Below are 12,378 nucleotides of genomic sequence, written 5' to 3'. Positions count from 1 at the left end.
CTGGAGCACCCAGATATATAAAGCAAACTTTCTTAGACCTAAAGAAAGAAATAGGAACCAATACATTAACAGTGGGTGACCTGATCACCTCTCTCTCAGTATGGGACAGATCTTCCAAGCAACAAATCAACAAAGAGACACAGAAAAAGGAAAGACAAAGAGGATTTAAACTACACATTAGACCAACTGGACCTGGCAGACATATACAGAACATTTCATCTAACAGCTAAAGAATATACTTTCTTCTAATCAGAACATGAACTTCTCCAGGAGAGACCACATAATGAAATCATTCCAAGTATGTTTTCAGACCACAGTGGACTACAACTGGAAATCAGTATCAAGCAAAACCTTGGAAACTATACAAATACATGGAAACTAAACAATAGGCTCCTGAAATAACAAATGGGTCCAAGAAGAAATTAAACAGGAAATCAAAAAATTTCTTTAAACTAATGAAAATAAAGGTACATCATATCAAAACCTGTGGGATACTGCAAAAGTAGTACTAAGAGGGAAATTTATTGCAATAATTGCTTACATCAAAAGAATGGAAAGACTTCAAATAAATAACCTAATGTACACCTCAAAGAACTAGAAAAACAATGATCCAATCCTAAGGGTCGTAAACAGAAAGAAATATTTAAGATCAGAGCAGAATTAAAAGAAATTGAGACAAAAAATGATAGAAAAGATAAATGAAACAAAAAATTGGTTTTTCAAGGTGATAAATAAAATAAATAAAGCATTAGCTAGGTTAACAACAACAACAACAACAACAACAAAAGACAGAAGACCTAAATACAAAAATCAAAAATGAAAAGGGAAACATTTCAATTGATAACACAGAAATACAAGGAATCATTAGAGACTATTATAAACTGTATGACAACAAATATGAAAACCTGGAAGATAGGGATAAGTTTCTGGACACATACAAACTACCCCAACTGAACCAGGAAGAGACAGAAAACATGAACAGACCAATAACAAGCAATGAGATTGAAGTCGTAATCAGCAATCTTTCAAAAAAGAAAAGCCCAGGTATGACAGCTTTATAGCTGAATTCTATCAAACCTTTAAAGATGAATTAATACCTATTCTCCACAAATGATCCCAAAAAATTATAACAGAATCCACTCTCCTAAACTCATTCTATAAGGCCAACATAACTCTGTTACCAAAACCAGATAAAGATACAACAAAAAAAGAAAATTACAGGCCAATATACTTGATGAACTTAGAGGCAAAAATCCTCAACAAAATATTAGCAATCAGAATACAGCAACACATCAAAAAAACTATACATTTTGATCAAGTGGGATTCATCCCAGTGATGCAAGGATGGTTCAACATTAAAAAGTCAATAAATGTGATACATCACATCAACAAAATGAAGGGAAAAAAAAACATGATTATATCAGTAGATCCTGAAAAAGCATTTGACAAAATTCAACATCCCTTCATGATAAAAACTCTCAACAAACTGGGTATAGAAGGAAAGTATCTCAACACAATAAAAGCCATCTATGACAAGCCCACCACCAGAATAATTCTGAATGGGAAATACTGAAGGCTTTTCCCTTAAGAACAAGAAGAAGACAAGGATGCCCACTCTTCCCACTCCTATTCAACATAGTGTTGGAAGTACTAGCCAGAGCTGTCAGGAAGAGAAGGAAAGAAAGGACATACAGATTGGAAAAGATGCAGTCAAACTGTCCCTGTTTGCAGATGACATGATCCTATATATAGAACAGCCTAAAGACTCTACAAAGAAACTCTTACAGTTAATAAATGATTTCAGCAAAGATGCAGGTTACAAAATCAACATGCAAAAATCAGTAGCATTTCTATATTCTGACAATGAACATGCAGAAAAAGAAATCAAGAAAGCTATCCCATTTATAATAGCCACCGAAAAGTAAAATACCTAGGAATAAAGTTAACCAAGTACGTGAGAAATGTCTATGATGAGAACTATAAACCACTGTTGAGAGAAATTAAAGAGGATACAAGAAGATGGAAAGATATCCCATGCTCTTAGATTGGAAGGATTAACATTGTGAAAATGTCCATACTACAGAAAGTGATCTACAGATTCAATGCAATCCCCATCAAAATTCCAATGACATTTTTCTCACAAATGGAAAAAACAATCCTAATATTCATATGGAAGAACAAAAAACCGTGAACAGCCAAAGTAATCCTGAGCAAATAATAATAATAATAATAATAATAAAAAGTCAGAGGCATAATATTACCTGACTTTAAACTATATTACAAAGCGATAGTAACCAAAACAGCATGGTACTGGCATAAAAACAGACACATGAACTAATGGAACAGAACAGAGAATCCAGAAATCAACCCATGCACCTACAGCCCTCTGATCTTTGACAAAGGCACCAAGACCACACACTGGGGAAGAGACTGCATCTTCAATAAATGGTGCTGGGAAAATTGATTATTCATATGTAGGAGAATGAAACTAGACCTGTATCTTTCACCATATACCAAAATCAACTCAAAATGGATTAAATAATTTAATATACATCCTGAAATAATAAAACTCCTTAAAGAAAACATAGGGGAAACACTCCAGGAAGTAGGATTGGATATAGACTTCATGAATTTGACCCCAAAAGCACAGGCAACCAAAGGAAAAATAAACAAATGGGATTATATCAAACTAAAAAGTTTCTCACAGCAAAGAAACTATCAACAGAGCAAAAAGACATCCAACAGAGTGGGAGAAATTATTTGCAAAATATACATCTGAAAAAGGATCAATAACCAGAATATACAAGGAACTCAAACAACTTAATAATTTTAAAAAAAAAGGATCCCAACTAAAAAATATTCAAAGGAGCTAAATAGGCATTTCTCAAAGGAAGATATATGAATGGCCAACTGACACATGAAAAAATGTTCAACATCACTCAGCATTTGAGAAATGCAAATCAAAACCACTTTGAGATACCATCTCAATCCAGTTAGCCTGGCTAATATCCAAAAGACTGAGAATGATAAATGCTGGCTAGGATATGGAGAAAAAGAACTCCCCTAAACTGTTGGTGGGACTGCAAAATGGTGTAGACTTTATGGAAAATGGTATGAAGTTTCCTCAACCAACTACAGATAGATCTAACATATGACCCAGCTATCCCACTGTGGGGTAAATATACAGAGAAATGGAAATCATTATGCCAAAGGGATATCCATACTCATATCTTTATTGTAGCACTATTTACAATAGCCAAGAGTTGGAACCAGCCTAAATCCCCATCATTGGATGAGTGGATAAGGAAAATGTGATTTACCTACACAATGGAATACTACTCTGCTATAAAAAAAAAAAATGAAATACCACCATTTGCAGCTACATGGATGTACTTAAAGAAAATTGTATTAAGTGAAATAAGCCAGGCACAGAAATAAAAATACCACCTGTTCTCACTTATTTGTGGGAGTTAATAAAAATAAATAAGTAAATAAACATATGAATTGGGGGGTGGAGTGGGGAAAGAAGACACAACAATCATAACAATTCCTTGAACTTGTTAAGACAAGTGAACAGATATGATGTTGAGGGTGAGGAGGTGGTAGAGGGAGGGAGAAAAAGGAAGAATTGGTAAAGGAATATGAAAACTGTATTGTACAGTGATAAATTAAAATTTAAAAAAATTTAAAAGTAAATAAAAAAACAAAAAAAACCCAAAGTACTTCAAACAAGAATAAAAAAATAAAAGCAGAATATAAGCAGAAAAAAACAAAAATAAAAACAAAAAACCCAATTAAAAAATTTGCAAAGGAGTTGAATAGACATTTTTTAAAGGAAGACATACAAATGGCCAACAGGTACATGGAAAAGTGCTCAACAACACACTAGTCATCAGGGAAATGCAAACTAAAACCGCACTGAGATATCACTTCACCCCAGTTAGACTGGGTATAATTTAAAAGATGGAGAATAGCAACTGTTGATGAGGGTTTGGAGTGAAGGGAACACTCCTACACCATAGGTGGGGCTGTAAATTAGTACAACCACTATCGAAAACATTATGGAGGTTTCTCAAACAACTACAGATAGATCCTCCATATGATCCAGCAATCCCACTTCTGGGTATATACCCAAAGAAATGGAAATCATCGTGTTGAAGAGATACCTGCACTCCCATGTTCACCACAGCTCTGTCCACAATAGCCAAGATATGGAACCAACCTAAATGTCCACTGATGGATGACTGGATAAGGAAAATGTGGTATACATACACCATGAAATATTACTCTGCCATAAAAAAAGAATGAAATTCTCCCATTTGCAACAACATGGATGAGCTTGGAGAAACTTATGTTGAGTGAAATAAACAAAGCACAGAGGGATGAATACTGCATGTGCTCACTCATAAATGGAATCTAAGAGAGAAAGAAGGAAGGAAAGAAAGACCACAGTGGTGTGTTGGACTTGCAGATGGAGAGAACATACCTAGGGAAACAAAATGGAGTGGGGGAATGGGGATAGGAAGGGAAGTCGTGGATTACTGGGTGGGGGACACAGGGTATAATCACAGTTTGTGGTAATGGGCATGCTGCCAGTATGGATCTGACCAACACATCTTGGGCACAAGTGGTGACAATCAGCTTTGTATCCCACGAATACTCATTACCAATAATAATAATAAAAAGAATTAAATTAGGGATGATAAATCCAAAGGGATGAAAGTTGTAATCACATGCGCATATGGGGCTATACTGAAATGGCTTCCTACAAAGTCCTAGACCAGCAGGGTTATTGAAAGACAAACCTTAAGCTAGATCAGGTGTCCATAGAGTAGGCTTCACTATGGAATATGGAATGATTGCTGTTCCCCTTTACATTACTTCCCTAGAAGGGGAAAAAAATCAATGTAAGAGCTGCCTATCTTAAATCCATAGGGTGTTATTTATACTTTTTGTTTCATGTTCATTATAGCCTATATGATTGAGGGGTTTTTAATATTTACTTTGTTAGTTTTATCCTGAATGAGCACACAAGGCATTCTGGATCAAAGACAGATTTCTGGTTAATCGCCTTATGTTAAAATTCAGTGCATCTGTCCCATTTGCCTCAGACCTTTCTCCTGGTTGACATAATGAAAGACAGGTCAAATGTAGCTGGACACCTGTACACAAGGGATGGAGGACAATGGATTTTCTCTATTCATATATAAGAGGGAGACAGTCAATCCCCCTCTCCTCCTCAGAGAAGTGGGGGGGATGGGGGAAGGAATAATGAGTTGTTATTGCTTAATGAGTGCAGTTTGTTTAGGATGATAAAAACGAATTTGGAAATAGGTAGATGTGGTGGTCATGCACCATTGTAGTGTAATTAATTCCATACAATTGTATGTTTACAAATGCTTAAAATAGCAATTTTTATGTTACATGTACTTTACCACACACACACAAAAAAAATTAAAAGACAAACAAATGAAGGAGAGAGGGGGGAATAAACTCATTTTCTCTTCTGGGGCTGGATGAGAAGAAGCATCCTGGGTTCTCACCTGAACATTTTGGAATGTAAATATGCCCTCCAAGGGCCAGGCTACCACTGTAATTACCCGCCCCCATCTCTGGCTTTTAAGACATAGAGATGTCTCTGAGGAATGTAAACACCTTGCATAAAGAATGATAAGGCTCCAGTCTCATTGTCTCCTTGGGAGCTAACCTGTGTGCCTATTGCATGCATCCATTTGGCTTTTGGAGAAATGGAAAAAGCTTTATTTTCCTTTTGGATCAGAACGATTAACTGCATCACTGAGAAACAACTAATCCTTATGGTATGTAAAAATGTTTTTAGGAGAAGTGAAAGCAAACATTTTCTAACTTTGTATCATAAATATTTCCACCAGTCCTGCCGCTGGGGCTTTTTACAGGCTCACTGGCAAACCCAGTGATGTTTTATTTCCCCACAGTCTGGTTTAAAGTATATGTGTATCTGTGCACGTTTGCATATGTATGCCTTACTCATGCAATTGAATTGAAAGCTCACTGAAGGCCCATAACTTCATCCTTTTTTTGCAATGAATAAAATATAAATGTTAGTTGAACACTTACTATGGACCAACCATTAGAATGGTTCATGAGTTACAAAGATGAATGATGTGTGTGGTCTTTACCCTTAAAGAACTCAGTTACTAATTTTTTTTTTCGATTTTGTAAATACGTGCCATATTCATAATAAGTGCTCAGCATAAATGAATCAATAAATGGATCTCAGGTTAAAGTCTAAGCAAGTCCCAATGTAGCAAAACTGTATCTAAAGGCATTTATTTAAGTTGGCTGGAAGAAAATGTGTTTGTCTGTGGTTAATATATTATGGATATATGTTTAATATGACATAGGTATTAGGGCAACTAGAAAACCACTGCTCTATTATGGCCTGTTATTATGCCAAATAATATATTAATAAACTATAACATGACTAAATTGAGACCAAATATTGATATAATACTAATAAAGTTAACTAAATCCAATTAATTAAAATAGCACTATTAGATTCAGTAAAATAAGACTGTTAAACTAAAGCAAAGATGGTTAAAATTAACTGCATTACAAAGATACCAGGTAAATGCAGATAAAATGGAGGAGAAGTTGAGATTATCAATACCCCACCCGCCTCAAAAAGAAAACACTTGAAGGAAAACCATTATTTCAGACAAAGAAATTTTAGACTAACATAGATAAAAGAGCACTACAACATGACAGTGAAATTCTAAAAAGCGAACTTGTATGAAAAGTCAATAGCTATTACATACTTTGACTTTTGTCTGATCTCAATAAATCAGTTAGAAATTAATAAGCATAAAGTAGAAATGAGTATAATTAAGACAATTGATTTAATATATACCTAATATACCCAATTCCCTTTACATCAAGAATATATGTTTTAGCTTCCCATGTAAGTCACAGTGGAAATGTGATTCAGAGTACAGAACCAAGATCTTAGAGGGCAGGGCCATGAATGCAAAAGACAGAGCCAGGATCCCAGAGGGCAAAGCCAGGATACCAAAAGACAGAGTAGAGATCCCAGAGGGCAGAGCCAGAATCCTAGAGGCCAAAGTTGGGAACTAAGTGGATCACTCCCATGCACTGGAACTGAGCCTTAATCAAGGGACAGACATGTGCCTTGCTGGCTTTCAGAATTTTTATGGGCCAGTGACTGCTATGTGTCTCCAGCATTCCCTTTTCCTGGACAGGAAGGTCTGTCATGGTGATCGTACTCCTGTCCCACTCTTACACAATGGGTGTGAAGTAGGAGAGGATAACCGGTCTCTTTGATTCAAATCCATATTTGAAATCCAAATATCAAAGTTTGCTTGGGCTTTCATAATGTAGTATTATACACTGGGTGACTTAAACAACAGAAATTTATTGTCTCAGTGCTCTGGAGGCTAGAAGTCTGAGATCAAGGTGTCAGTGGGCATGGTTTCTCCTGAGTCCTCTCTCCTTGGCTTTCAGATAGCTGCCTTCCTGCTGTGTCCTCATGTGGTCTCTCTGTGCTCCTGTACCCCTGGTATCTCTGTGTGTCCAATTCTCCTCTTCTCATAAGGACGCCAGTCAGATTGGACCAGGGCCACCCTCATGGCCTCATGTAAAGTCAGTCGTCTCTTTAAAGGTCTTGTCTCCAAATACCATCACATTCTGAGGTTCTGGGGGTTAGGGTTTCGATGAATGAATTTTGGTGGAATGCAAGTTAGTCCATAACAACATACTTCAAAATCAGAGAGGCTGTACTCAGGTAATCAAATGTGAGGAGGCTTATCCACACCTAGTCCTGAACTAGATGATTAAACCTTGAACTTGAGCAATAAAGGGATGAATCTCTGGGGAGTCTTGTGGAGGAGTGAGTGTATTTTGCAAGTGGGAAGGCTGCTGTTAATTGTGGTGGCCTGAGGACCAAATGTGGTAAATATATTATCCAGAAATGGCCACAGTGGTATTTCTGTCCCCACTTGCTCTTCCAGTGTCTTTCTATTTCCCATGAAGAGGAGGAATCCACTCCCCTCTCCTTGAGATGGGGCAGGAGTGTGTTGCAGCCTTGAAAAACAGAACGAGGCAGAGGTGACCCTGTGCCTTCCTATTCCCACCAGTAGCCTGGGGTGAGTTCTCAGCCAGACCAATGAGTGACTGAACCTGCAGGTGAGTCCGGGGGCTGGTTTTCACCTCATGGCAGAGCAAGCTACCCTCACCCAGCCCTGCTCAAACTGAAGAATCTTTGAGCAAAACAAATCTTATTTTTCGAAGCCACCAGTTTTTGTGTAATTTTTAACAAGGCCATAGTAACTGAAACACTGAGTAGTTTTCTTTTGTTTGAAAAATGATATATATCTCGAGACTCACAGAAAAACCATAATGAATTGAGTCTTACACAATCAAACAATAGACTAATAATATAACAATAACCCCAACCAAAATCTCCTCAGGCAAAAAGTGAAATGTTCTCAAAAATCACAGTTCACACACGCTTTTTTGGAAGTCAGTGGAGGCCATGGTAGTGTCAGAAAGAAGGAAAACCAGCTGCAGAACTGAGTGGTCACCTCAGGAAGCTAACACCAGCTGCCCTGACCTATCCTTTGTGTCTGTTGATGTCTTATTCCTGAATTTGCTAGCCTGGGGAGCATGCACATTCTTCAATATTGAGACATTGTTAAGACCTAGGATTTCAACTCTATTAAACTTAGAACATAACATAAAAAGTGTGCACTTCATATATATATATATATTTTCATCTGATAACTTCACTCTGTTAATTGGACATGGTGATCGCATAAGAACCATAAATATAATTTAACCAATGATTAAAGTAATTTTTTAATGCAACTACAGATAAAATATAGTGCAAGAAATCATTTCCTAAATCTCATCTAGTTTGCTATTTATTTCTTCGTTTTAAAAATCCAGTGAATCACTAGTAACCATGTTAAAAATAATTTACCTGGCTTTATTCTGTTTGTACTTTGTGATTCATTAAAAATTTTCTTTTTATAATTAAATCAGTTTTTAATTGCTTTTGACCTCTCTACTATTTATGAACATTAACTGACTTTTCTTACAGAAATATCTCATTTTACTATTCTAGCCTTAAAATGTAGTTTCATAAATCCAGGTAAGGGCTTTCACATAGAAATCACTAACGGTTATGGTACAAAGATCTTCCACTTAGTGTTTGATTGATAACTACTTTGTAATTAATTCCATGTAATCTATTTAAGCAATGCTGATGGTCATTCTTATGTGTATTTTCCACTTCTGCTGTGTGTTTGAAAGATCTCCACTCACTGGGAGGTCACCCTGTTCAAGTCTGACTGAGTACACTTCCTACTGAGTGACATAAGCCCATTAGAAATAATTGTTGATTAAACAGCAAAGCAGGAAACAATTCAATGACAAAATGTTGCTTTGGTTTGTGTGTTTGTTTGTTTTCTGCTTTTAATTTCAATTTTGTTTCCCAGAAACAAAATCCCTGATGTTCTTGCTCTACTTCTCTGGAACTCATTTGCTTTAGCTATGAAGAGGAAGAATTAGACCAGATGTTACTCTCTCCTTTTCCAATTCCACAATACTGGGGCTACTAAATGTCCAGATTCACAGAGCATGAGAGCTGTGCTTGAATTTGTGGACAAAGTTTACACGTAGAAAGGCAAAACAAGATAATTAAATTTAACTTTACATAAACACTGCCATGCGTGATCATTATTTCTTTCAAAGTTATTTCTAACCTATATTAAGAATAATTTCTCTGTATTAATAATCACATACTTCTTGGGTTATTATTCTAACCTATATGGCTTTAATTTTGTTTAGGGAATGTGGTGACAGATTTCAGATAACCTATAATATGACATGATAGAGCCATTGGCCAGTTAAAATAACAGATATATTTTAAATACTCAGAGTCCAAACACATCTTTCTAAATATATTTCTTGTTTGCCTAATTTAGCATACCTATTTACATGCAAATAACTATGTTTTTGTAATGCATACAGTATAATTAGTATCTGGTTAACTATAAATTTCTTGTCTTTAAAATATAACATAAACACAAGCAAGGTATTGTTGTTTATGTAAAGCAGGTCAATATCTTGTGAATTTTCATGTATCTACATATATTCAACAAGCTAAGGAGTGCATATTTTCACAATTGTCTTTAGATGTTTATTATATTTTCCAGAAGGTGGCAGTCTATAATATTAAAAGGGTACATGGTATTATTCTGAAAGGTTTTGCACTACTTTATGTAGAACTAAAATGAGCAGAGGAAAATAATTGCCTTTTATAGCTGCCTATATATTTTGGAGAAAAACAAGTTATATATTTATTGTTGTTGCACAAGTAATGACAAAATTGCTACTGTACAAATAGTGATTATACCACTTTTATAGCCACCCAGACTACAAGAGTGGGTTGGATGAAGTGAGGTTGAGAAAGCACAATATTTGGAACAGTAAATTTAATCTGAGAATATGGAAATAGGCAATCATGCAAAAACCGTTTTTGGAAAATGGTCAGCTACTTGACTATTTTCTAGCATAGGTAAAAATGAACAAAAAGATAACTTTACTTGCATTTAGCTTGTTATTATTCTCCAAACACAATTATCTTGTCATGTACCTATGGTTAGGCAGACTGCGAGTATCAGTAATGTTTGTGAGGCAAAGATGGGTATTGTCACCTTAGAACTGGCATCAGTAGTGTCTCCCCTTAACACAACTTATATAAGTTGTCCAGTAGTGCATTAAATTCCATTTTCTCTAGGAAACAAAATTAATTGATTAGGTTGCTTTACCACCACATTTTCTCTCCAGTTGAACAATGTCTTCTTTTCTTCTAGCCAAAACGTACCCCAGCTGTGTGTCTTCTTAGGTCAGTTCTCTCACCTGATTTCATTTGCTGAATCTCCCAGCATTCAGTCTTCAAAGGATTAGCAAACAGTGGGACACGCTAATAAATTCTGGTTAAATAAATTAATATAAATGTTTGTTGAATAAATAATATGTCAGATTGGCCCAATATTACTCATAGAAATGACTATAGCAAATATTCATTGAAATCTGGTTTACAGGTGGAGGAAAAAAGTCCCATTTATGAAGCAGAGAAAAAATATTAGAGACTGTTTCTACCACTCTTATTTGTCCCTTTTTGAACTTCAACACATTAACTGCCTGTTTTAGTATTGATTGCATCTCAGTGTATCAAGAAGGGTTCTCAGCTAAATATTTTTATGGTTAAAAATACAATAAAATAAAGCAAAGAGACCAATCTCTTTAAGGAAGCTTTGCATTAAACCTCTTTAATGCTGCATTTCATAAAGTTGAACAGTTAGATACACAGAAAAATACAAACAGCAAAAACAATCGAAGCAGCAAATACTCAAACGGTCTTAAACTTTTGGCTTTCATTCATAACTGTGCCACATGTGAAGGTTTGGATAGATTAATTCTCAGTTGAAAAGTAAAATGTCATTCTTTTGTGAACAAGTAAATTTCTGTCTCACCTTGAACTCTGTCTTTTAGATAATCAAAGTCATTCAACAATCAGAACACTTTTTTTCACCAGGAAGTTGTGTGTGTGTGTGTGCGTGTGTGTGTGTTTTCTAACATTTTAAAGATAATGCAGAGACTAAAATAAAGGCCCCAGACTTAAACAGTGTGTTTTAATTAACAGACTAATGAGATATACCAGCCCAAACACTGGTGAAACTCTAGGAGAAATCTGCTGTTAGGTAAAGAAAACAAATGAGAGATGGTGGTTTGATTAGGTCACATGCTACAAATTTATCACAAACATAAAACTATTTTAAGGATTTCATTCATAAATCCTACTTTTAAAAAATTTTATTTAAATTTATCAATATACAATGTAGTTGATCTTTGTGTCCCTTTACCAATGCTACTTTTAATTATGCATCACAGAAACTGAAGAGCTAATGGTGTCTTCTCAGACCCTGAGGGTAGCACACTGTACTTAAAATAATGCCCTACTCAAAAGTGATGGGACAACAAAAGCAAGTGCTGCTCAAAAATACTTTGTTAATCAGATATATCATACTATGAAAATAACTTTAAAAAACTAACACACTTAATAGATATTTTGTTAGTATTTTTCTCATGCACTGGATAACAGCAACAGAGCAGTTATCATCCTCGCTGTGTGGATTAGTGTCATGCTACAAGATATGTTGACTTTTTAAAGCAAAAGAATTTGGGTCAAAAAGATCTGGGCTGAAATCCTGGTAAACTTATAAACCCTTCTTTGAAAAAAATAATTGACTTTATTTCATAGAAAGTTTTAGGTTTACAGAAAACTTGAGCAGACAGCACAGTGTAATCCAATAT

The sequence above is a fragment of the Cynocephalus volans genome, chromosome 15 (genome assembly GCF_027409185.1).
Source record: "Cynocephalus volans isolate mCynVol1 chromosome 15, mCynVol1.pri, whole genome shotgun sequence".
NCBI lineage: Eukaryota > Metazoa > Chordata > Mammalia > Dermoptera > Cynocephalidae > Cynocephalus > Cynocephalus volans.
The sequence above is the reverse complement of the archived record's forward strand: the minus strand, read 5'-3'. Positions refer to the sequence as shown.